The sequence below is a fragment of the Macrobrachium nipponense genome, chromosome 15 (assembly GCF_015104395.2).
Source record: "Macrobrachium nipponense isolate FS-2020 chromosome 15, ASM1510439v2, whole genome shotgun sequence".
In the NCBI taxonomy this organism is placed as follows: domain Eukaryota; kingdom Metazoa; phylum Arthropoda; class Malacostraca; order Decapoda; family Palaemonidae; genus Macrobrachium; species Macrobrachium nipponense.
In genome coordinates, this window is record NC_087208.1 from 73,578,314 (window position 1) to 73,605,259 (window position 26,946).

General features: G+C 46.7%; 1 protein-coding gene across 5 annotated transcripts in view; it reads right to left on the reverse strand.

The window, feature by feature from the left end:
• LOC135195055 (zinc finger protein 420-like) overlaps positions 1 to 26,946 on the reverse strand; it is a 115,110-nt gene that overhangs the window by 39,399 nt on the left and 48,765 nt on the right. For 3 of the 5 annotated variants that reach the window (XR_010310056.1, XR_010310055.1, XM_064221399.1), the window contains exon 2: positions 26,250 to 26,382. The gene's annotated coding sequence lies outside the window, so the exon portion shown is untranslated. Of the gene's footprint in view, positions 1 to 4,877; positions 4,959 to 26,249; positions 26,383 to 26,946 lie in introns of all 5 variants that reach the window. The other 2 variants (XR_010310057.1, XM_064221400.1) reach the window with 1 other exon arrangement.

Here is a 26,946-nt window from a genome sequence, read left to right on the forward strand (position 1 = left end):
CGTGGTGTTGTCCGAGTTGATCTGAACTGCCGAAGCTAGGACGTAGGGCTCGAATGCTTTCAAAGCTAGCCAAACAGCCATCAGCTCTTTCTTGTTGATGTGCCAGATTACCTGTTCTTTCTTCCAGGTGCCTGACACTTCTCTTTGAGCCGAGCGTTGCTCCCCAACCTGTTTCCGATGCGTCGGAATACAACACTTGGTTGGGGTTCGGAATGTGAAGGGACATCCCTTCTGCAAAACCTGAGAGGGTTCGCCCACCAAGAGAGGTCCTTCTTGATTTCTCTTGAAATCTTGAAGGAGAACTCTAGGTTTTGCGAACGACACCTCCAGTTTTGATGTAGAAAGAACTGGAGAGGTCTGAGGTGCAACCTTCCTAGAGAAAGGAATTGCTCCCAACGAGGAGTGTCCCCAACAAACTCAATCCACTCCCATTCGCTGTGCATACGTCTTTCTCTAGGAAGGCTTTGACTTTCTCTGACCCTCGGGCTATCCTTTCTGGAGAAGGAAAAAGCCCGAAAATCCAGAGAAACCATCCGAATCCCCAGATAGATACGATCTTGACTGGGGATTAACTGAGACTTTGAAAGTTCACCAAAAGTCCCAGAGAACTCGCATGAAAAGGGTCTTTTATAGGTCCTCCAAACATCTTTTCTGTGACTTGGCTCTTGATTAGCCACTCGTCCAAGTAAAGGGACACCCTGACTCCCTCCAAATTGTAGCCATCTTGCTACATTTTCATTAGTCCTGTGAAGACCTGAGGGGCTGTTGAAAGGCCGAAACACAAGGCCCTGAATGGAATAAACCTTCCTCCCATCCCATGAACCTGAGGTATTTCCTTGAAGAAGGATGGATCGGCACATGGAAGTAAGCGTCCTGAAGATCTAGGGACGCCATCCAATACCCCTGGACGAAGAGCCGCCAACACTGAGGATGTCGTCTCCATGGCGAACTTCCTCTTTTCTACAAAGAAAAAATTCAGGGCGCCTTACATCCAGAACCAGTCTCCATCCTCCTGAGGCTTTTGGAACTAGAAACAGGCGGTTGTAAAAGCCCGCTGAGCATGGGTCGCTCACTAGCTCTATAGCCTCTTTCTCTAACATTTGTTCTACTGCCTGCGTTAGAGCGTGGCTCATGATGGGATCCCTGTACCTGGCCACCAACTCCCTCGGAGTCGTCGTCAAAGGTGGTCTTTCTGTAAAGGGAAACAGATATCCTTTCCGGATAATCGAGAGGGACCAGTTGTCGCTCCTCTCTTTGCCCAGGCTTCTGCGAATCTTAGAATCCTGGCACCTACTGATGTCTGGAGGACTACTTTCCTACTTCTTAGCTCTGGACGAGCGCGAGAAGGATCTTCCTCTCTTGAAGGGTCTATTACCTCTTGAGGTAGAGGCTCTAGAAGGAGGGCCCCGTCGAAAGGGCTCCTGTCTAGCTGGAGTCTCCTTCTTAGTTTTCGTCTGGAGGGAGGTCCTAGGTTTCCGGGCAGACTGAGCGAGCATGTCTTGAGTCGCCTTCGCAGAGATAGCTCCTGAGATGTCCTGGATTATCTTCTTTGGGAAGAGAAGCGGCGAGAGTTGCGAATAGAGAAGCGAGGCTCTTTGAGCATGCGAGACGGACTTTGTAAGAAAAGAGCAGAATACTGATCTTTTCTTAAGAACCCCTGCTCCAAACAGGGAGGCTACTTCGCTCGATCCATCTCTAACTGCCTTATCCATGCATGTCAGTACACTGTTGAGATCCTCGGGCGAAATGGAATCCGGGTTCTGAGTCTTTTTAGCCAAGACCCCCAAAGACCAGTCAAGGAAGTTGAAGACTTCCAAGACTCTGAACATTCCCTTCAACAGGTGGTCGAGCTCGTTCATAGCCCAGGTAGTCTTAGCTGACAAGAGAGCCGAGCGTCGTGCGGCATCCACCAGTGAAGAGAAGTCCACGTCTGCAGATGACGGTAGACCCAGGCCTAGTGGTTCTCCAGACTCATACCAAAAGCCTAGTCTGCCCGTAAGCTTGGAAGGGGGGAAAGAAAACACAGTCTTCCCTTTCTCCTCCTCAGAAAGAAGCCAATCACCAAAACCTCTCAAAGCCTTCTTCATCGAGATGGTTGGCTTCATCCTCACACAGGAGGAAACCTTCGTCTTCTTAGAAGTCGAGAATAAAGAGAGAGGAGAAGGAGGAGTGACGGGAGTAAGAGCGTCTCCAAACTCTTGAAGAAGGAGGTCTGTCAGGATCTTGTAGGACGAGACCGAAGAATCCTTAACTAAGTCCTCTTCTGAAGGTTCCACTTCATCCACCGACGAACCTTCGGCTTCTTTACGAGAGCAGCTGGACTTCTCTAAAGAAGTGCATCTATCTAGTGAGTGTCTGGCATCCGTCTGGCGCCTATCAGGGGAAGCCAAAGCTTCGGGAGAGCTCCTATCGAATTCGTCCTTCCTACTCCGATGAGTGCGTCCTCTGTGATCCTGAAGTCTACTCCTAGATTCACGGGAGTCCAAAGGGGAGCGCCTGCTAGGCGAGGAGAGCCTACTATGCTCACGGCGCCTAACAGAATCCATGCGCCTGTCAAAAGGAGAGCGGCTGCCTGGCGAACTGTGCCTAAAATGAGGAGAACGCCTACTAGGCTCTTGGCGCCTACCTACAGGAGAGCGAATCCCTGGAGAAGATCGCCTACTCGGAGACAAGCGTCTACCATGATCCACAAACTTAGATCGAGACGCGTGGGTCTCTGCAAAAGGTAGTCTCTCAGCCAAGACATTTCTTTCAGGCTCTTTACACCTGACCTGAACAGAGCGGCTAACAGGTGAACCGCGCCTATCAGGAGAAAAGCGCCTATCTTCCGCACAGCGCTTGGAAGCGGGAGAGCGGCTACTTGGGGAGTAACGCCTACCAGGCTCTAGGCGCCTAACATAAGGAGAGATCCTGTCTCTTGAAGAGTCCATGTATGAGGAGGCTCTCTTATCCGGAGATTGGAGGATCTTCGGAAAGGAGCGAGAAGACGAAGCTGTGCGCTTATCTTTAGACGAGCGCCTACTAGGCGCTAGATCCCTTTCTACTGGAGAAATGAAGTCGCCAGGAGAAAGCTTCTTGGGCGATTGTCGCCTGGAAGACGACAAGCGTCTGCCGAGGGAAGAGCGCCTCCTTCCATCCGCTGTTACAGGCGAGAGAGCCACCTCCGACTGAGAAGGCAACGCAGGCGAAGGTAGCCTAGACTTCTTGACAGGGAGAGAGACGTCCTTCTTACGACGCGTACCTCCAGCCAAGGAGCCCGCCAGAGCCGAAATCTGAGCTTGCAGCCCCGCAAGAATTCGAGCTGGAGATCTTGCAAAATCCTCCACAGGGGATGAGGATCGAAGCCTACTCTGAGGCGAGAACTCCTGATCCCTCCTGGGTTTCTTGATATCCACCTCAGGCTCTTCTGGAAAACATTCCGGGCTGGAAGGAAAGGCGCACGGAGCCTTCCAGGCTCTCTTCAGCGGTCGAGATGAATCCGAGGCGCTCCATCCTCTTCTAGGCGAAGGTGAAGAAGAAGAAGAGAAGCATTGTCGTAACACCTCCTTCTTAGAGCGAACAAAGGCAGCCCTGGGAACGAACATCGGATCTACCGAGGGAAACGCCTGATCGGTGGGAGTTCTCCCGTAACCATTCCTGCGGCTGTCGACTTTCCTCCTCCACTAGGACTGGGAGTCTGGAAGAGGTCTAGGCCTGGAAGCATTAAGGAGCCGATCAGACGCACCCTCCACTGCACTGGGGTCACTGCACAATTCACCTTCACTATTACTCTTACCTTGCAACGAACGAATTTTCTTCTCCATGCTAAGGATCATGGCTCTCATGGTTGCCACTTCCGAAGTCGTATCTTTAGGTTCGATGCAGGGAGCAGGAGCTGAAACGGGAGAAGGATCTAGTGCTACAACAGGATTGTCTACTTCTACCTCGCTAATACGAGACTTACTAGAACTTCTAGACGAAGTTTTTCTCACCCTGTCTTTCTCCAACTTCCATTCACCCTCATCCAACTTCTCACACTCATTAAACGGGTTAATAAAAGAACATTCTTTACCCCTACATTTCAAGCATACTGTGTGAGGATCTACCGTAGCTTTCGGTAGCCTCACCTTGCATTCATCTATAGAGCACACCCTAAACATAGAAGATTTCTTAACCTCTACATCAGACATCTTGAAATCAAAGAAAAATCCAAACCAATAGTCAAAAAACAATCCACAAGCGCGTATGCCAAGCCAACAAGATCAGGTACTTCACCGAAAGTCAGTCCAAATAAATCCAAGGCAACGAGAATCGAATAAAGCTGTCAGGAGGTAACAACCACAGGTGTAGTCGTCACCGGCGACAGAAAAATTCTGGCTGGAAAGGGAGATTGGTTCTTACAGCCGCCACCCAGCGGCGGGTAAGGTAGATCACCTGACCTACCTGTCGCGTGTGCCGCGAGTTTTGAATTCTGTCATGACGTCAGAGACGTAAAGCTAAGTATATATCTGACAGGAAAGTTCATGTACAAAACAACGAGCCTAACAGACTGATCTTGCTTCGGTTTAGGAAAAGATTACCCCTTACTAGTAGCAGACTAAGGGCTTTACTGTTTTCAAAACACAATTCTGCACACTGAAGGTAATGAGCAGGCAAAACCAAATTGCACTTCTACTGCTTTGCATCAACCCTATCCTCAAGTCACAAATTGTCATAAAACTAAATGAAGTTACAAGTGCTACTCACTTTTTTAATATTTACCTTCAACAAAGGTCAAAGGCATGGGGCTAGTTCTCATGCACTAGCCTAATCAAATGTCATAGAGGACCTTGTGTTATTTGAAAAAGACGTTCTTGGTTTCTAAAAACACAAAACAAAAGGTTAACTTTGCCTCTTACCAGCTTAACATTCAACAAAGATATTCTAGGTTTAACTTTGCTGCCTGCAGGCTTATCCATTGACAAAGACTGCTAGGTTTTCTGAAATCACAAAACAAAAGGTTAAATTTGCCTCTTCCAGGCTTAACTTTTGACAAAGACATCTATGTTTTCTAAAACCATAAAACAAAGGGTTAACTTTGCCTCTTCCTTTGACACAGATGTTCTAGGTTTCTCAAATCACAAAACAAAATGATAACTACCTCTTCTGGTCTTAACCTGAGTAAATTTTCATTGCCCCAACAGGAGAGAGAAATGCTTCCTCCTCTTTCCCACCAAGGAGGTTAAATTGGAATTCTTACATTCTCTGATAAACTTGGCCTTAACATCATTCTCAACTCTAAGACAAAAAGATAAATAAAATATCACTCCCTTTACAAGTTTTAACCCTTGGGAGCCGGTATTAAAAGTTAATATGCAGGACTCCAGGCCAGGCAAACTTTGAAGTCGGCCAATTTAAGAAAAAAACACATCAATGGAAAGAGGAAGATATGCAAATGCACAAGGAGCAAGAAAAAAATTCTAAAAATTTTTCCATATTTTCCATGAAAAGTTGAAAACGATTACATAGTATATTTACGTAAATTTACAGAGAACGAAGATGCAGTAATTCTTTGGCATTTATATGTTTTTTCTAATATTTCTTTACAAAATTACATTTACAACTGACATACTATCATAAAGGATATGGACTAAAACCAACAGCAACCCCTTGGTTTACTTATGAGCAAATTTATAAAAAAAACATTGTGTGAGACAGAGAGGCACTACATCCTCCCTTGAGATCAAGATTCCAACTATGTATAACTATCTCATGAGCTGCCCAGTTGACTTTAGCCAGTCTAAAAGTTGCCATTATTGAATTTATAGGTTATAAAAGTAATGATACCTCTTTCCCACCTGATTCCCCCAAATCAACAGTGCGTAGTGTTGTTACTCACCATTAGTCACTCCGTCATCCACCCAAACCTGTCATTGCTACTCATGTGAGCATGTCCGTCCATCAAGGGTTAAGAAGAGTACTTGCAAAAACTGTAGTCTTTTAATTGTCGATATTAAATACAGGAATGTTTCTTAGTAAATAATTTAATAGAACTCATTACAGAGGCTCAAAAGAATCTGCAGATAAAATTTAGACCTCCGTCTAAAACTCCGGAGAGAGACTGATATCAAGATGAAGCAGCTTCAATCTCAATACCTTAAGGTGCTGATCCTCTTGAAAGTATCTAAGAAAGCAGAAAAATGATATTGTTATAATACAATAAAGTTTCATACATACTTACCTGGCAGATATATACTTAGCTAAGACTCCGTCGTCCCCGACAGAAATTCAAATTTCGCGCCACTCGCTACCGGTAGGTCAGGTGATCTACCTGCCTGCCCTGAGCGGCAGGACTAGGAACCATTCCCGTTTTCTATCATATTTTCTCTCTTCCACCTGTCTCCTGCGGGAGGCTGGGTGGGGCCATTAATCGTATATATCTGCCAGGTAAGTATGTATGAAACTTTATTGTATTATAACAATATCATTTTCATACAATGAACTTACCTGTCAGATATATACTTAGCTGATTGGCACCCTTTGGTGGAGAGTAAGAGACAGCTAAAATGGAATAGACAGGTAAACAACATATGTTGTAGGTATAAAAGAAAAACCTTGGTTCCTACCTGATAGGTGGTAGACTTCGTGGCTGTAGCCCGGTAGTCTGCATCACCTCAAGACTTTAGCGAGATATGTGATCTATGGCTAAGAGTTCTTGTGGGTCTGTCGATGGGTATACGAACCGCTTACTCGGCAGAGCCTGAAAGGACTTTGTCAATGGGTACTGGACCACTTCTATGACAACACCCCTTATGAAGGAGCACACAACCAATCCCGACCACCTGATCCTAACCACCATGTTAGTATAAAGAATTGTTCTGAGTTATCCCCGAACTCATTACAAACAACCCATAACTCCAAACTAATATGCATTCATACAAAAATTCTCAAAAATTTTTTTTTATAATACTCCTCTAAAAGATATCACAAGAGTTCCTTACTGAACAACAGTGACTGGCCGCCAGTGCAGCACCGAGCCCTCTTTGTCAGCAGAAATCTAGAACATATCTAGTAGAAGGTATGTACAAAGTTAAGGATTGGTGTTTGCTCCCGTACCCAGTATCGTATCCGCCGATACGAAAGGCCCCAGAGAAAAACATTTCTCGTAGGTCACGCGAACATCTTTAAGATAGTGAGATGCAAATACCGAATTGCACCTCCAATATGTCGTATCAATGATTTTCTTTAGCGACATATTCTTCTGAAAAGAGAGAGACGTCGCCACTGCTCTAACTTCATGAGCTTTTACTCTTAAAAGCGGAAAAGAGTCGTCAGGACAGAACTTGTGAGCATCTGTAATGACGCTCCTTATGAAGAAAGCTAATGCATTCTTAGACATGATTCTTGTGGGTCCTTAATCGGAACACCAAAGACCTTGCCTAGAGCCTCCCATTTGTTTTTTCCTTGTAAGTAGAACTTCAAGGCTCTTACAGGGACCTTTCTGTTTCTCTACCCACTAGCTCGATAAGCCTTTAATCTCGAATCTCTTGGGCCAGGGATTCGAGGGGTTTTCATTTTTCGCTAGAAAAAGTGTTCTAAAACGAGCAGAAGGCCGAGTCTCTGTTGAAGCCGACTTCATCTTCAAGGGAGTGAAGTTCACCAATTCTTTTGGCTGTCGCCAAAGATAGGAGAAACAAGCATTTCCTGTTAAATCCCTAAACGAAGCTAAATGAGGAGCTCGAATCTGTCAGACGAAAGGAACTTGAGAACTACATCCAGGTTCCAGCTGGGAGGAGTTAGTTCCTTATTATTTTGTTGTTTCAAACGATCTAATAAAGTCGTGCAGATCTTTATTATCAGCAATCTCTAGGTCTCTGTTTCTGAAGACTGCCGAAAGCAAGCTCCTGTATCCTTTGATAGTCGATACAGATAAGTGAGAGTCTCTCAGGAACAAAAGGAAATCAGCAATTTCGGTTATAGAGGTACTGGAGGAGGACAACTTCTTAGACTTACACCACCTTCTAAAAACCTCCCACTTAGACTGATAGACTCGTCTAGTGGAAGCTCTGCGGGCTCTAGCGATAGCGCTTGCAGCTTCGCGGAGGAAAACCCCCTCGCTCTGACAAGTCTTTCGATAGTCGAAAGGCAGTCAGAGCAAGAGCGGGGAGGTTTTGATGAAACCTCTCGAAGTGTGGCTGTCTGAGAAGATCCATCCTTCTTGGAAGGGATCTGGGGAAGTCTACTGTCCACTCCAGCACCTCTGCAAACCAATCTTGTGCTGGCCAAAACGGGCTATCAGGGTCATTCTTGTTCCGTTGGACGCTACAAACTTTCTCAACACTTGCCCCAGGATTTTGAAAGGGGGAAAAGCGTACACGTCTACATGAGACCAGTCTAGCAGGAAGGCGTTGACCACGAGAGCTCTTGGGTCTTCCACCACTGAGCAAAAGACTTCCAGCCTTTTGGAAAGGAATGTGGCGAACAGATCTACATGAGGAGTGCCCCAAAGATCCCAAAGACTCTGACACACCTCTGAATGAAGGGTCCATTCTGTGTGAAGGACCTGGCTTCTCCTGCTCAGTCTGTCCGCCCTGACGTTTCTCGTACCCTGAACAAATCTTGTCAGGAGGGAGATGTTCCTCTGGGAGGTCCAAAGTAGCAGATCTCTTGCTATTTCGTATAGGAACAAGGAGTGTGTTCCTCCTTGCTTCCGAATGTAGGACAGAGCGGTAGTGTTGTCCACATTCACTTGGACCACACTGTTTGCCACAAAAGGTTCGAAGAACTTTAGAGCCAAGTGAACTGCCAGAAGTTCTTTGCAATTTATGTGCCAGGACACCTGTTCTGCCTTCCAGGTGCCTGACACTTCTCTCGGTCTAGTGTTGCTCCCAACCCTTCTCCGATGCGTCTGAATATAACACTCAGCTTGGGTTCGGAACTTCCAGAGAATTCCCTTGTTCTCTTTTGAGAGGGGACAACCACCATTGCAGGTGTGGTTTCATTTCCAGTGGAAGGAGAAAACTGTCGGAGAGAAGTCCCGTCTTCCAATTCCATGATCTCCTTAGGAAAAACTGAAGAGGACGAAGATGAAGTCTTCCTAGAGGAAAGAAACTGTTCGAGCGAGGAAAGGGTCCCTAGAAGGCTTAACCATTCCCTCGCCGCCGAAGTTCGTTCTTTCCCTAAGAAGAGAGAGACTTTCTCCAAGCCTCTCACGATTCTCTCTTGCGAAGGAAATACTCGAAAACCCCGAGAATCCATCTGAATCCCCAGATAGACTAAGTTCTGTCTGGGGATCAGCTGTGACTTCTCGAGGTTCACGAGTAGTCCCAACGCCTTTATCAGGTCTAGGGTCAAAGAAAGGTCCTCCAAACACTGTCTGTCTGTTCTGGCCCTGATGAGCCAATCGTCCAGATATATAGAGATGTTGATGCCTTTGAGGTGAAGAAACCTCGCCACATTCTTCATCAGGTTTGTGAAGCCTGAGGAGCTGTGGACAGGCCGAAACACAAGGCCCTGAACTGAAAGATCCTTCCCCCCCGTCATGAAACGGAGGTACTTCTTCGAAGAAGGGTGAATCGGACATGAAAATAAGCGTCCTGGAGATCCAGCGACACCATCCAATCTCCTTGACGTAGCCGCAAGGACTGAGGCCGAAGTCTCCATAGAGAACTTCTCCTTTAGAACGAACTTGTTCAGAGCGCTGACATCTAGTACTGGTCTCCAGCCCCCCGCCCCCCGAGGCTTTCGCAACCAGAAAAAGACGATTGTAAAACCCCGGAGAGTTTTGCTCCAGAACTAATTCTATAGCTCGTTTGTCCCACATAGATCCACCATCAGACGAAGAGTATCCCTCAGTAGCAGGGTACCCTGTATCTGGCTGACAGTTTCCGCGGAGTAGTCGTTAGGGGAGGACTGTCCTGGAAGGGATAAGATATCCCTTCCTGATTATAGACATCGAAGAGGCGTCCGAGTTTATGAATGTCAGGCGTCTTGCAAATTCGAGAAGCCTGGCACCCACTGGTGTTTGGAGGTTGGTCCTGGGTCTCACTTCCCTTTCTTAAAGGGACGGGAAGAAAGCTTTGCCTACCTCCTCCTTTCAGGAACCTACCCTCCTCTTAGAGGGAGCTCTGGAGGGAGGGCCTCCTCGAAAGGGCTGAACCGTAGAAGTCGGTCCTTTCTTGTCAACCGCAACTAGGGGTCTCTTCTTCCTTGCAGTGTGAAGGAGAAGATCCTGTGTCGCCTTCTCAGTCAGTGAGCGAGAAATGTCCTTCACTAACTGAGAAGGAAACAAGAAGTCTGACATGGGAGCGAAAACCAGGGCTGCTCTCTGTGAGGGAGAAACCGCCTTGGTTAAGAAGGCACTAAAAATACTCCTCTTCTTAAGGAGTACCGCTCCAAAGAGAGAGGAGACTTCTCCCGATCCGTCTTGTACTCTGCCTTGTCAATACATGACAGAATACTAAGAATGACTTCGGGGTCTAGACCTTCCGAGTCATGAGCCTTCTTAGACATCACCCCAAGGGACCAGTCTAGGAAATTAAACACTTCCAAAATATGGAAGAGGCCCTTGAGGATATGATCAGTCTCAGAAATCGCCCAAGTCACACGAGCTCCATTCAAAGCGTGTCTACGCGATGAATCAACCAAGGTTGAAAAAGTCCGCTTCAGCCGACGCAGGGAGAGAAAGGCCCATGTTCTCCCCAGTTTCGGTACCAGACACCTCTTTTCACCAGAAAGTATGGCTGGAGGCATACAGAAGGTGGTTCTGCCCAGATCCTTCTTCGACAACATCCACTTGTCAAGAGACTGTAGAGCTCTTTTCATAGAGATCATCGATCTCATCTTCAAAAAAACCGACGAAGACTTCGGTACGATCGCACTCGAAAACAGTGATCGAGGCGAAGGAGGAGCCGCAGGAGTCAACGAATCTCCATACTCTTGCAAAAGAAGGTCTGTCAAAACTCTATAGTTAGAGAAGCCTTCTCTACCGTTAATCGCTGATCGTCCACACCGTGCGGAGAATCGGCTTGAAATACTAGAGGATCTTCACCAAGTCTCTCTCTACTGGCGACAAACTCCTACTAGGAGAGGGACTCATAGAGTGAACAGATTCTCTCTCAAGTCTACTAGTAGTCTCGGCGTCTGCTTGACTTCTCACGCCTGGCAAGCTCTTCGCGCTTGGCTTGCGCCTCTCGGCTGGCGCCTCGCGCTTGGCTGGCGCTCGCGCTTGGCTGGCGCTTGTTGGCGGAAAGCTTTGCTTGGCTGGCGTCTCGCGCCTGGCTGACGTCTTGCGCTTGTCTGGCGCCTCGCGCTTAGGCTGACTCCTCACGCCTGGCTGGCGCCTCGCGCTTGGCTGACTCCTCGCGCCTGGCTGGCCCCTCGCGCCTGAGCGTATCCTTGTCTAGAGCAACTCGCTCGGATAGCTCCTGACGCCTGAAAGAATCTTCGCGCCCTGGAAGACGGTCTCGCGCTTCCGTAAGGCTCTTCATGCCTGAAGGACGCTTCATTGTCTGGTCAGGCGAAAGAAGACGAGACTTCTTAATAGGAAAGTCTAGCGTCCTTCTTGCGGAGGGGGATCCCTCGAAAGAACTCCAACCAAAGAGGCTAACTGTTCTTGTACAGCTAGCAATATCCTCTTGGAAGCCACACCAGCGTCCTCTTCAATAGAAGAAGCAGGAGAACTCGAAGGAGTGCGATCCTCAACTACCGATCGAGGAGGCGCGAGACCATCTTGGCCTTCTTGATAGAAGAGGGGGCTTCCTCCGAGAAGCGCTCCGGGCTCGAGTCAAACGCGCGTTCTTTCCAGTGCCTTTTCAGTGGCCTAGAAAGATCCGAGTCCTTCCACCCTCGTTTAGTGAAGGAGAACCGGACGACGAAAATGAAACAATCTCGTAGGACGCTTCTATTAAAGCGGTCCTGAGCAGACTGTAGCGAAACAGAACCTGCTGAAGGGACGCCTGACCGTTGGGGATTCCCCACAACCTCCGTACGACTTTCGACTTTCTTCTCCTCTGGGTATGTGAGTTTGGAAGAGGTCTAGGGCCTGGGAGCATCGCAGGGACGGTCAGACGCCCCATCCACAACACTGGGAACACTCACTTCACTAAGTAATTCACTATCACTTTCCTTACCTTGCATGGCCGCCATTTTTGTTCTTCATCTTACGAAAGGTAGCCTTCAGATTGGCGATTTCAGAAGCCGAATCCGAATGCAAAGCCTGTGAGGGTTCAGATACATAGGGAGAATCAAATCATTAATACAGGGAGATTAGACTCAGAAAAAGGCTCAATAGGCCCTTGTACTCACAACCCTTTTGTGCAGGCCCGTCTAATTCTATCCCTCTCTAACTTCTCAGTAAGAAATTAGAGTCTTCCATTCATTAGCATTCAACTTTTCACACTCAATACAGGTGTTAGCTAAAGAACAGTCAAACCCCCTACACTTATGACATACAGTGTGAGGATCAACCGAAGCCTTCGGTATCCTCACCTTGCAGCCTACATTCACACACACTCTCACACTAACACTTGAATCAGACATTCTATCAGAAAAATCAAAAGCAAGTCCAAATCCAGTCCCACTAGCGAATGCCAAAACAACGATCCAGTACGTCACCAAGAAATCCAATATAGATGATCAAAAAGTCTTGAAAAGCGAATTCCAGTCAGGAGGTAGTAACAACAATGTTGATACCACCGGCGACAGAGAAAATATGATAGAAAACGGGAATGGTTCCTATCCTGCCGCCCCAGGCAGGCAGGTAGATCACCTGACCTACCGGTAGCGAGTGGCGCGAAATTTGAATTTCTGTCGGGGACGACGGAGTCTTAGCTAAGTATATATCTGACAGGTAAGTTCATTGTATGAAAACATTAATGTCTACAAGGTTCCAGGTGCTGAAATTTCCTCTGGAATGGCACCCTCAAAAATACACAGATCGCTGCTTCTAACACACTTGATTAAGGATAGATCCTATGATACCTTGAAAAATGGAATTTTCATTATAAAATTAAATTTTATTGCATACTTACTGAACAATTATACAGCTGTAGGTTCCCTACGAATGGCAGAAAATAGATTCAAAACTTCCGCAGTGGCGCTGCCATCGCTGATGTAGGTGACGTCATCTCCCTCCACTCGAGGGAGTTACAGGTACAACTGCCCAGGTAACATCAATTCGTTCTGTGGGGAGGAGGGAGGGCTTTGATTAATAATTGTTCGGTAAGTATGCAATAAAATTTTACTTTATAATGAAAATTCCATTTTTATTGCAGTGTCTTACTGAACAATTATACAGCTGATTACCCATTGCAAGGATGGGGGGCTGTGGATGTAAGTTTTAATTCAAAAATAACATATGATTCTTGAAAATAAAGTACCCAAAAGCACTGTTAGTGCCTGTTGTACCTTACCTTTTAAGAGCTACTGCAGGAGAATACTGCCTCTGGTTGGGGCTCATCTTAGGTAGTAGAAGGCTTGGAGTATGACCAATGGGTGCCTCTAAATGGAGTGGAATATCCTCATAGTCATGGTGTTCACCGCTGACTCAACGAAGATACAACAAAATATTGCCCTTGCCCTGGGGTAAGACCAGAAATAACCAACATGAAAAATAACTGTCACCTACACCGAAATAAAAACCTTTACCCACCAAAACTAACACTAAAATGACTTCCCTTTAACTCGTCAAAATTGATACAAGGCAAAACATAGGCTAACAGAGGGAGCAACCCCCTATGTCGTTTCTCCCAACACCATGCCAGCTACCGAAAGTGGACCGAGAGACTTACAATCTTTGAACACTTGTCTCGATTTCTTTCAAATAATGCATAGCGAACACAGATTCAGACCTCTAAAAGGTACTTTGGAGGATAGCAGATAGCGACTAGTTGTGTCGAAAAGCGAGGGAAGTCGCTACTGCTCGAACTTCGAGCGCTTTAACTCTCAATAAAGGAAACACTGCTTCGTTAGCTTGAGAATGTGCTTCGACAATTAATTCTCTCAGAAAAAAGGAAATAGCGTTTTTTGAGAGAGGGCGAGAGGGATTTTTAACAGAGCACCACAAACAATTCGATTGACCTCTAATTCTTTCTGTTCTGCGGAGGTAATATCTTAATCCCTGCACGGGACATAAGAGCCGTTCTTCTTCTTCCTGGCCTATCAAGTCTGTCAGGTTCTTGAGAACGAAGTTACGTGGCCAAGGATTAGAAGTGTTTTCGTTTTTCGCGAAAAAATTGAGCTCCATGGAGCAAACTGCGTCACCTTGAGAAAATCCCACCTTTTTGTCCATTGCGTGTAGCTCGCTAACTCATCTAGCAGATGCCTATGCAACTAAAAATAATGTCTTCTTGGTGAGATTCATCATAGATGAAGAAAGTAGCGGTTCAAAGGGAGGACCCAAAAGCCGTTTAAGAACTATATTGAGATTTCATGCTATCGAACCCTTCGACGATTTGTTAGTCTCAAACGATTTAATTAGATCAGAAAGATCACTATTCTTGGATAGGTCTAGTCCTCTGTCTTTAAAAACTGAAGCCAGCATCACTCTGTATCCCCTAATAGTCGAAGGCGCTAAACGCTTAACGTCCCTCAAGAAAAGAAGGAAATCAGCTATTTCGTTCACAGATGTTTCAGAAGAAGAGACTTTAGTTTGTCTACACCATTTTTGAAACACTCCCCATTTAGACTGGTATATTCTGTTAGAAGAATCTCTTCTGCAGTTTGCAATAGCTTCTGCAGCTCGTCTCGAAAAACCTTTCGCTCTGACGAGACTCCTGACAGTCTGAATCCTGTCAGTGCCAGAGCGGATAATCCTTGGTGGAATCTTTCAAAGTGCGGTTGTCTGAGTAGATATCTCTTTAACGGAAGAAGTCTGGGGAAATCTACGAGCAAGTCGAGTAGATCTGGGAACCATTCTTTCCTTGGCCAGAATGGAGCGACTAGTGTCAGAAACATTTTTGTGGAATGACACTTTGTTCAGCACTTATTTTATTAGGCCGAACGGGGGAAAGGCGTATGCTTCCAGGGCCGATCAGTCTAGTAACATTGCATCGACTGACCATGCAAGAGGGTCCGGTACTGGAGCAAAACAGCGGAAGGCGGTTGATCCTCGAAGTTGCAAAGAGGTCTATCATCAACTTTCCCCAAAATTTCCATAGGTCTAGGCAGACCTTCGCGTCGAGAGTCCATTCCAATGGCAGTACTTGATGATGGCAACTTAGTTCGTCCGCCAACACGTTCATTTTCCCTTGAGCAAATCAAGGGATCAGCGTAACTTGAAATTTTTCTTACCACAGAAGCAGATCTTTTGCAAGGTTGTAGAGGGTGAAGGAACGCATTCCCTTTTGTTTCCTGATGTAGGAAAGTGTTGTGGAGTTGTCTCCGTGAACTGCTACCACCTGTCCCGTCACGAGATGAGAGAACGCCTGAAGTCCCAGGAACCCTGCTAATAGCGCCCTCACGTTGATATGAAGAGAGCGCTGCGTTTCCGACCATTCCCCTGATGTTTCGTTCTTCCCCAACAGGTCTCCCCAACCTGCGTCGGAGGCGTCTGGAAAGAACTGAAGGGTTGGGTGGAGCGGATGAAGCGAAAGACCCTCTACCAGTCTTGGTTTTGAAAGCCACCACGCTAAGTCCTCCTTGATTTCGTCTGAAATCAAGAATACTGTCGAGTCCGGTTGAGTCTTCCTGCACCATGATGCCTTCAGGAAGAATTTGACAAACTGTTCCACCGAAGCTAGTGTTCCTAACAGACTGTCCAATGGTTGGCGGAACAGGACTTGCAGTCCAGGAAGTCCTGTACTACTACTTCCAGACACGACTGGACTCTCTTTGATGAAAGAAAAGCCTGAAAAACTTGAGAGTTCAGAGTCATCCCCAAATAGAGAATGCTCTGAGTCAGAATTAGCTGAGATTTCTCTTCATTTATAAGAAGACCTAACAAGTGAGTTAATGAAAGAGTCCTCTTGAGATCCTTCATCCACTGACTTTCCAAAGAGGAGCGGAGAAGCCAGTCGTCTAGGTAGAGTGACACTCTGATGCCCAAGAGGTGTACAGTAGGGCCTCGATAATCGTGGGGGATAGGGCCCAGAACCCCCCTTGATAAGTAAATACCCGTGTTATCCTGGTACCCCCCCTAAAAATTGCTTTAAACTGCCTACTTTAATAATTAACCCACCCAAGACCACTATTTCAATGTTTATAACTTTAGTTCAAACACCAAATATGTCTTCAACTATCACCTTAAACTAAATTCAAGATAGTTTCAAAGTTATTCTTTCCTATCTTCAATTTCCCCTTCATCAGATCAGCAAACAAAAGTATATTACCTAACAATTTCTTTCTATTTTCATGATTTGGCTGCTGCACCAAACTAAAAGTACATAGTATATCTATTTTGTGAATGAACATATTTATGATAAAAAAAACATGATTTACTGTAAAGATTACAGCACCCCAACTATAATATTAATGTATAAAGCAGCAAAATACAGCAATAAAAAATCTAGTTTTGTCTTTTGTTTACGTTTAGAATCAGCTGATGGACGTTTATTACCGAAAGAATTATTTTGGAAAACAATTTAGTTGCTAAAGAAACGAATTTATTAAGGAATTATTATTATTTTTAACTTTGTACATAATAGTTTATGATATTATAATTTGTACATAATAGTTTATGATATTATGGTACAGTAATTCATATTTCATTGAGAGAGAGAGAGAGAGAGAGAGAGAGAGAGAGAGAGAGAGAGAAAGCAACCTGGGATGAGAGTAACTGTTGAATAGCTTGAGAGAGCAGCTTAGGATGAGCGTACTGTTACTAGCTTAGCTCGAGAATAACATAATGAAATTTGTATTTTAAATATTTTTATGGCGATAAGAAATGAAACAAGATATTCTCTTGTGTACTGTTATAATGTGATAATCATTGAGTCAACTATAAAAGTTGTATTGAAGCAGTTTCGTAAATCACAGAAAGAATAAAAGACCATTTTGTTCTTTTATTACGATAATAATAGATCAGTATTATAGTTTTTTCTGCAAGAGAGAGAGAGAGAGAGAGAGAGAGAGAGAGAGAGAGAGAGAGAGAGAGAGAGAGAGAGAGAGAGAGAGAGAGAGATTGATTTTGCTGTTTTACATCTAGTATTTGAAAAATTTGTAAAAGAGTATCCTAAAAATGCATTTAGTCATGAAAAAAAAGAAGAAAACACAGAAATTAGTGAATCTTGCTCTAATGATAAAAATTAAAAACGCGATTTCGTTAATTTTCCGGGGATATACGTAGTATTTGGGCTCCACCATCCAAGTAAGTAAAAAGTGATTTATGACACAATTTAGAGGATACTTACGTAAAAATACATGGGTAGTTTGTAGAACGTTGTAACCACTATCACGTTGTGTAAAGATAGTATGTACACACGAGACTAGGTTTGGTGACGTCACGGTGGTCATACATATTTTTTTCGTGAATGAATATACATTTATGATAAAAAAATAGTTACTGTACTGCTTAGAGTACCATACTGTAATAATAATGTAATCACATCAAAATAAAGTAATCATTGCATGCTGTAAACATGTAGTGTATCTTTGTCTTTTGAAAATGCATTCCCCAAGGAATATTATTCCCTTGGGGGGGGGGGGGGGGGGGGGGGGGGGGGGGGGGGGGGGAAGAGGTTTTTTATTATGAAGATATGCCAATAATATATAAGATATGCGTTTTATTATGAATATATGACAATAATATAAAAGGTAAAAATGGTTTTATTACGTTTACGCTTCTTCGCCGATTGCAAACAACAATACGATAATCTATGACAATTATCGTTTGTATGACTGCAGTGTTCAGAGAAGTTGATTACGTTATACCAAAACAATAATGAAGTTCGAATTGAAAATTACTGTTTTCCTAAATGTTATTACTACTGTAATTACACTACTACTACTAACATTACTAAAAGGTTAAGAATGACAAAGGTGCTGTTAAGTGTAACTCAATGTTTACATTTCTGCTGGCCGCTCAACTACAAGTTGATGTCAATGGTGTGGGATTATTCCATGAATAGGCTATATATTATGAAGATATGCCAATAATATATAAGGTGAGAATGGTTTTATTACCTTTATTGTCAATTAATGTCATAATGTGAATCTGTTCATGCATTTGTTGGTTATCGGAACCGGACGAGGCTTAGCCTACCACGGATTCACACCAGCAATATAGACTGAGAAGTGGTCCAAGGAAAAACCCGTGATTAACTGAATCCGTGATTGCTGATCCGCGACTAAGCGAGGCCCCAGTGTATGAGGTTCCTGTCGTCTAGCCACCAAGCCAGGTCGTCCCTTACTTCCTCCGTGAGAGGAACAAGGAAGGATTGTGGATCCAGTGCCTGTGAGCAGCACTCCTTTAATCTCCACTGAAGAGACCGTAGGTGAAGACGCCCATGAGGGACTAACTTCTCCAGTGACGACAGGTGACCGATCACGACTTGCCACTGCTGAGCTGACTGTTCCTGTCGAGATCTGACTTCTCAACATTCACCATGATCCCCAGATAGCGGCATAAGTCGAGGAGTCTATCTCTGTCCTGTACCAACTGCGAGCAAGAGTTCGCCAGGACCAGCCAATCGTCGAGATACCTCATCAGACGTATCCTGACCGAATGAGCCCAAGCCGACACCAGAGTAAACACTCACGTGAACACCTGTGGGGCGGTTGAGAGACTGAAACATAGTGCCCTGAATTCGTACACCGTCCTGTCAAGGATAAAGTGGAGGTACTTCCTGTAGGACTGATGGATGGGTATTTGGAAATACGCATCCTTCAGGTCCACCGAAAGCATGAAATTGTTCTCCCTGATGGAATCGAGCACTGAGCATGCTGTTTCCATCGTGAACCAAGTCTGATGAACGAATCGGTTCAAGGGAGAGAGATCTATCACCAGTCTCCAACCGGCCCTCCCCCCCCCCCCCCCCCCCCCCCCCCCCCCCCGGAACTTCTCTACTAGGAAGTGTCAGCTGTAGAAACTCAGGCGACTGATCTCGTACGATATCCACAGCTCGTTTGCTCAGCGTGGTCTTGACTTCTTCTCGTAGTGTTACGTCCCTGGCAGAACCGGGAACGTACGTCTGAAGGTGGACCGGGTGCGAAGTAGGTATCCCTCCCAAAGAACACCCACTGCCCAGGTCTCGGCTCTGTAGCGCTGCCAAGTTGCTTAATGGCTCGCCAGGTACAACACACCTTCCAGCAGCAGATGAGGGGGAACGCTGTCCCTAGCGTTTCCTTCTCTTTGGCTTCCGCTTGGCAGGTCTCCCACGGGAGTAGGAGGCTTGGGAGGAGGGCTGACACTCACTCCTCAAAGCGGAGGACGAAGACTGGGTCTTTCCTCGTGACCTTGACGGAGCTAGTGTCTTGAAAGCGGAGGAAGAGCTAGCCAAGCTCCGAGGCTTAGCTGCAGTTGCTCAAGACTGCCTGGTGTACTAGGCGGTCACTGTCCTCAGTGCGACGCTTTTCCACCGCAGCATCCACCATCTCTCTGGGGAAGAGAGAGGAGGAACCCAGCAACGGTCCGTTCTGTAGACCCAGTGTCACCTCTTGACCGGCCGCTCTGGTTACCCGAGCCAGGACAGAATCCCATCATCTCAGGACCAGGACCAGATTGGCCCACAGGTTGGCCGTCTGGTGGGCGAGGTAGGAGATGGCCCTACCTCCAGACTGGCAGAGCCTCCCAAACGTCAAGTCTTCTTCGGGAACGATAGCTCCCGAGGAGGCTGCGACTCTGGATACCATGAGGGACCACAGATCCAGCCAGGAGACTACCTGGAATGCTGCCATGGCAGTCGCTTCCAGGGCCGATGCCTCTTGCTGTGAGAACCAGAAGTTCTCAGCCAGCAGGTGATGGAGAGGCACCCCCCGAGTTAGCCTAGCTATCTCCAGGTTAACCTGCTTGGTTGGCAACGGGTCCACTGAAGGCATGTAGAAACGCCGCTGGCGAGGCAAAGGAGGGAGAAGCAGTTTGTCCGACCTGCTGGACCTAAGCGAACCCTCCTGTCCAGAGACGAGAGCGTTTACCTGGCCCAGCACACCGTCGGCCAAGGTGGACCGAGGTAAACCCACCGTCGCTCTGGGTTCCTTCTTGGGACCCCATATCGACTCCAACCTCAATGGAGGTTCAGAGGGAGCAACCAACGATCCTTCCCCGAGGTCGTTGTGCTGATGAATCAGCGCAATGACCTCTGCGAAGGACCTCTGTATCTCGGGGGGTGATCCTGAGGCGATGGACCGTCAGATCCATCCAGGCCGATCACCTCTCGAGGCACTCTTCCTTCAGGAGGAAGAACCTCACCAGACCCCTCGTGGTCTCCTCCAACCACTTGTGCGTACGACCTGCTAGGTCCAAGGACCGAGCCAGGATCGTAGGCTCTCGTGGCGGGACCGTGAGGAGTGCACTCCTCGCCGTCACCCCTGCTCACCTCGCTCCTCCCAGTGTAGCCCGAGGAGGTTGAAGGGACAGGTGAGGAAGAGCTGACGCTCCTACCCTGTCTACCAGCAGAGCCAGTGGGCAGGGAGGACTGCAGGTGAGATGAAGGTCTGGACCAGCATTCTCCGTGTGGAGAAGCGCTGGACTGAGAACAGTAGCGTCGGTCTCATGCGTCAGGAGAGCTGCTACCAGTTGTGCGAGCCGTCTGGTCCCAGTGGGAGCGACGGTCCACTGACACGGTGAAAGCGAGCTCCGTCCTTTCGACGCACCACGGTACCTGGTCCAGCCGAGGACCTGGTGACCGGGGGGACCTCTTCCTAGCCTCGACACATGAACGGTCTGGTGGGACTGTCACGTCAACCCTGGGAACCGGGGGATCGCCACGAGAGCAATCACCGGCCTGGGGAGAGTCACCTGAGCGACTCTTGCCAGTCTTCCGCTCCGTGCCTGGGTCCTGACGATGAGCAGGCTCAACGGTCTGGACCCTGGCTGCACGGTCATCCATAGGTGACTGTACACTCGGTGACGCTCCTCGCGAGCGGCCGAGACGGTTCCTGGTCTGGAGGTGGAACCTCTGGAGCCAGGAGCAGAGGTACCAGCGGTAGCCAGCACCCCTACGGTCCCCGTCTTCTCCTTCCCTGGGGAAGGAGAGACAGGTCCCGTTCCTGAAGGAACGGAAAGACCAGAGGAAGACCCACCTGTCTGGCCAGAGCGTGACAGACCCTTAGAAGTCTCTGTGGGAGACTTCTTGGGGGGGAGGGCAAGGCCACCTTCTTCTTCCTCGGCTGGGGGGCCTTGGAAGTCGAAGGGGAAGAGGCAGCAGAAGACGACGACGAAGAAGGCGACAGAGAAGATGACGACACCTTCCTCTTCTTCCTGGACTTCTTCGCCAACTTCCTCAAGACAACCGACAGGTCCTCCATCCAGGACGGAGCTGGAGCTGGGGCAGTTGCAGTAGCAACACGGCCCAACTGCACCTGTCCGGAGGAACCTGCAGAAGGAGCAGCACAACCACGGGCAGGAACAGAGACAGCAGGAACAGTCACAGGAACCAGTGGGTGGTCAAGGGGGGAGCTCTTCGGGCACTCAAAGTCAAGGGACTGGGCGAGAACAGCAAACCCAGGTGGCAGAGGATCCATCTCCTTCCGAGGCACATAAATCAGCGGGGCTTGTACAGCGGCTGAAAGGGTTACCGATGTCACTTGCTGCGTGTACACAAGGTGCGATAGTGCAGCATACCCTGGTGTTGATAGAGTGGTGGTGGTCAATGTCATTACCCCATGAGTCACTGGGGCCACAGCCAGATACTGGGAGTGCCCGGCAGACTCAGTGAGCGCCATACCTGCTGAAGGTCTCCACCCACGGAGGCAGACACTCCTGGGGAAGCAACAGTCAGGTTAATGGGGGGGGGGGGGGGGGGGGGGGGGGGGGGGGGGGGGGGGGGGGGGGGGGGGGGGGGGGGGGGGGGGGGGGGGGGGGGGGGGGGGGGGGGGGGGGGGGGCTGGGGGGGGGGGGTGGGGGGGGGGGGGCTCCAGTTTGCTCAGAGGGGGAAAGATCCCACCCTGAATGGACTGAAGACCCCGAGTACAACTCCAGGTCGGGGTGTCGTGTTCCTTGCTCTGCGCACGACAGATCGAACGAAGAGGTGCAACGGGACACGTCCCTCAAAGGGGAGAGGGCCATACGCGGGAGCTGGCTAGGAGGGAGGAAGGAAGATGATGTGTCAGTCACCAGAGGTGTCGAGGGAGAGCTTTCTGACGACACCTTGGCGACTTTACGTGGTTTCCTCCTCGTCATAGAGCTCCCACTGCTCCTCCGACCAGGAGATACAAAAATCACAAGGTACGGCCCAAGAGCATTCACGCCCTCGGTACCACGTACACAATAAATGAGGGTCCACTGCATCGCTGGACCTGAATGCCCCACACTTACAACCCTTCACTCCAGGGCACACTCTCTGGTTGGATGAGGGGCGAGGGGGCTTCACCACTTTGTGTGCTTGCATGACTCCAGCAATGCAAAACCACAAATAATAACAAAAAAAGAATAATAAGTACTTACACACAGTACACACACTAATAATAAAACAAGAAAAAGCGCAGAAGCAAGTAGCTCAATTGTTGACATCAACGAAAATCTCACGACAAAGGCGGGCAGAGAGGCGAACACACATCTACACCCATCGGCAGTCAAAAGCAAAGTGATATGTTTACCTCCAGTCGGGCAGGACTCCCGACCATTGGACAAGCAGTTACTGCCTAACTACTTAGTTAGTAAATCTTATGACCAGTCCAGTAATTCCTTATGTAAAGGACCGAGGGTTTGTATTACGTGTCGGAACAATCACTATTTTTGGACCCTGGAAATATTTCTGCTTCTTTTCTGAATGACAGCTGCCAGTCCTCTCTCGCTTCTGTCATTCTCAAATTCAGCCACCCTTGGTTCGAATTCGGCACCACCTCCTTAGGCAGTGTAGGTTCTGGTTCTCCACCCAACTGGATTCTTGATTCGTGGAGTGGTCTTTCCCTTATCTTTTCTCCATCCTCTTTTAAGTGGGGTTAACATATTAATTAATCCTTTTTCAAGCAGAGTCATTACAGGTGTTGATAATCACAGAAGGCTTTGTCCAGTGAAATACCTCCAGGATAGCAGTGGTAAATGAATATGATTTCCAGCAGGGGATCAGTACACACACTCAAGGACCAATATCACAGCATGCTATGAATCACAGGTACAACTCCAAGGTTAGGAACCAACACGAAGAGATATCCAACCATCTACTGCTGTAATCACAATCACCACTACTAGTCTGTAAAAGAAAGAAACTATGATTCAAAGTAGTAATGGGATACTCCTCTCGCATCAAAGGGCACAGCCTTCCGAAATGAGAGGAGACCCCCCAAACACCAACACCAACGCCCCCTCTTCTACCTTCATCCGATAGCTAGCTAAAGGACAAAGAAGAAGAGGAATTACCAGAGGAAACAAGGACAAACCTCCGAAGTTCCCCTCGGTAGATTCCGAAGTGTAAGCTTAAGTCTCGGATGAATACGTCTCGTCCCAACATTAAAGGGCGAAAATATGTACTAATAAAGATGTTGGCATACCTTTGCCACCGACCCTTAACACAAAGTAGAAAGGCAGCTATCAAGGCTATCACAAAATGTGGGTTTGCATATTAATTATTAAATTCAATTAATTATTAATATCAAATACAGAATATACATATTTATTCAAAAAATAAAAAATTAAAGATCCCACCAGAAAATGATTGACGGCTCATCAGCAAGAGCTCACAATAAGTCTTCATCGGAAGACAGCCGAAAGCAACGTAGAGTGTTTACAATTGGGCAGGTGGGCCTACCTGCCTACCAGACACTAGTTACTGCCTAACCAGCTTGTTAAGAGTTTAACGGCCATAATTCCAGCTATGCTGAAAGTAATTACTTATGTTAATGACCAAGGGTTTGTATATCGTGTAGGAACAACAACACTTTTGCAGCTGAAAATGCAGCTCTTCTGTGAGAGGAGGCGGACACTCCCAAGGAAGGAACTTCTCCAGTCATTTAAAACCTGTAGGTCTTCTTTTGAAGCTTCGAAGGTGGGTAGGCGAACGAGGCCTTACCTGACTCTCTCTTCCAAACAAGCCACTCTTCTGCTTCTTTAAGGGTTTTCTTAGATGTCTGGGAAAGAACCAGTTTCGGTAATCCTGAAGGAGCCGACCTCCTATCCTTCACGAACATAGAAGGTGGGGAAGAAGGCGAAGCTGACTCAAAGAAGTCTGGGTAAGTCAGCAACAAAAACTTTAACAAGCTCGAGTATGCTGAGGGAGCTTTTGACTCCTGACTTATGCTTCCTCTTCTGAAAGGACTGATGAACCACCATCCACTTCTGACTGGTTTGTCGCTTTCTTTAAAAAACCCATTAGCTCTTGAAGTTGTCGCTTGAAAGGGACAAATGGAGAATCATCTATCAACGGCCTGGTCTTCGTATCATCCGAGGTTGAAGTAGAAGTCACAGCTATCAAACGGATCTTCTTCAAAGACGAGTGACTAGGAGGCGAAGTGAAGTGAGTTGAAGGAGGTGAACGAGTCAAAATTCCTTTTGATGCACAATGAGGGGAGTCAACAGCGCGAGTGCTGGGCAGAATGTGAGCGCCTGTCATCAGTTGAACCTCAATTATCTGGAGAAGACTGGTGATTCTCCCAAAATTCTTGGGCAGGCACAAAACTGCAGGAAGGCTGTGGGCTCCAGTGTTCCCGCAAAAGTGGCATGCCTCTTCAAAGGATGCAACACTGAATCACTCCACACCTGTCACCTCTGCATTGGCGACTGCACATCTAAATCTGATGAAAACTTCGCTTCACTGACGTCTACGTCTTTCCAGCGGCGTTTAGTTGGCACTCGCGAGTTGACAGAATCGACGGAGACGGCGACTGCCCATGGGCAAACACCCCAGTCTCCCTTCGACCTCTGTTATGTCTTCTCCCAGGTGCAGGGGAGCAGGACAGTGACCTTCGTCTAGAAGAAATGGGGGGACGGACAGCTGCCTCCTCAGACACAACACTGACACTTGGCCCAACACTGCCCTTCTCACTCAATTTTTCTACAAAAGCACGAAATGACATTCCTAAATCCATTACGGATTTCACCAAAATCTCAAATTTCTTGTCCATTTTGAACTCTAAATTGGAAATGGTGTTGGGATCAGAAACATGGGATACCTGGACTGGAGTGACTGGTAATGAAGTTGGAGAACTATCAATAGGCGAGATATTAGACAATAGAGGAGAAGAAAGAGCAGGCTTGTTTGCCTCTAAATGCAAAGGAGTTGTTTCTACCATAGATTTGCTACCAGCTCTAAGAGCTGCTTTCCTCTTCCTATCCTTGTCCATTTTATCTAAATGAGCTTGTAAAGTCTTCCACCTTGCTCATCTAAACCCCACCACTCCTCACAAGTTAATTCCTTGTTACAAGCATTGACCCCTACACTTAATGCACTTGGAGTGCGGATCTTAACACAGTTTAGCTAATCTAGTTTTGCAGCCCTGCTGTAAAACTTACCAGAAGACGAACTAGCGTCTGACATCATAGCTAAACTCACTAATGACAAGCTAACTAGGCAGCTAACTGGCAAAAACAACCAAGAAATAGTACTTCACCAAAAAGATACAAATCCAATATGGCAATGAAAATTGACGGTAAGAAAACCACAGATGTTACTCTGTGGCCAGCATAAAACGAATCGACAGTAATTAGCTCAGCAGTACCAGGTATTCCCAAAAGTGCGTGGGACCTGTATCACCTACATGAACGATGGCAGTGCCACAGACGCGAAATTTGAATTTTTCGATTGCCAGGTAAGAGAGCTTACAGCTATGTAATTGTTTGGTAAGTTACTAATGTGAAATAGGCCGTTGTCAGCATTTTTATAGGGGTTCCAACTATTCACGGATTCTAAACATTTGCAGGGGGGTCTGGTACGGATCTCCCACGAATACAGGGGGACCACTGTACGTCACCGACTTCAGCAAACAAACAAGAAAGCGGCGAACATGTACTCGGGAAGCACTAACGACATCTTGTCAGTTGCAAAACATGAATAAGAATGACACTGTAGGCTGTAGGCTTCTGTTGCTTGCAAGCCCCCATTATGGTGGGCGGGAACTGTCACCACGCATTACAACAGTGACTTGCGAGCAAAGTTTTAAAATTTAGGATCCCATGCAAGGCTAATCGTTAGCTAAGTAATTACTTGGTAAGTTACTTTTATAACATTATCAAATAACAGCCTGGACCAAACAATACATACCTTCTTATGTTCCTTCAGTCCTCTACAAACATAATTAATTTTCTGTTTTCACTTCTTTCTTCATTTACATATGGTTCCAAGATTGATCAGCATGTCTATTTCATTTTGCTTCGTTACGAAATCTCCCTATCATCTGAAAAATACTTGAATCATTATTCACTTATTAGTTAAAAAATGCTGAAACAGCAGATAAAATAATTAATGCATATACACACTTCATCAATCCTTTAGACAAAGCTCAAACGACATAACCATGTGAAAAAATTTAATTCTTATGATAAAAATGTAATTTTTATAATAAAATGTTATTGTTATAATACAATTAAGTTTGTTCATACTTACCTGGCTGATATATATATAGCTGTATTTTCTGAAGTCCGACAGAATTTCAAAACTCGCGGCACACGCAGTGGGCGGCCAGGTGGTAGTACCCATTCCCGCCGCTGGGAGGCGGATATCAGGAACCATTCCCATTTTCTATTCATATTTTATTAATGCCCCTGTCTCCTGAGGGGAGGAGGGTGGGCAATTTAATTATATATATCTGCCAGGTAAGTATGAACAAACTTAATTGTATTATAACAATAACATTTTGTTCATGCAACTTACCTGACAGATATATATATAGCTGAATCCCACCTTCGGATGGTGGGAAGAGACAGAATAGGATTTATAGGAAACTTAAAATTAAGTAGAT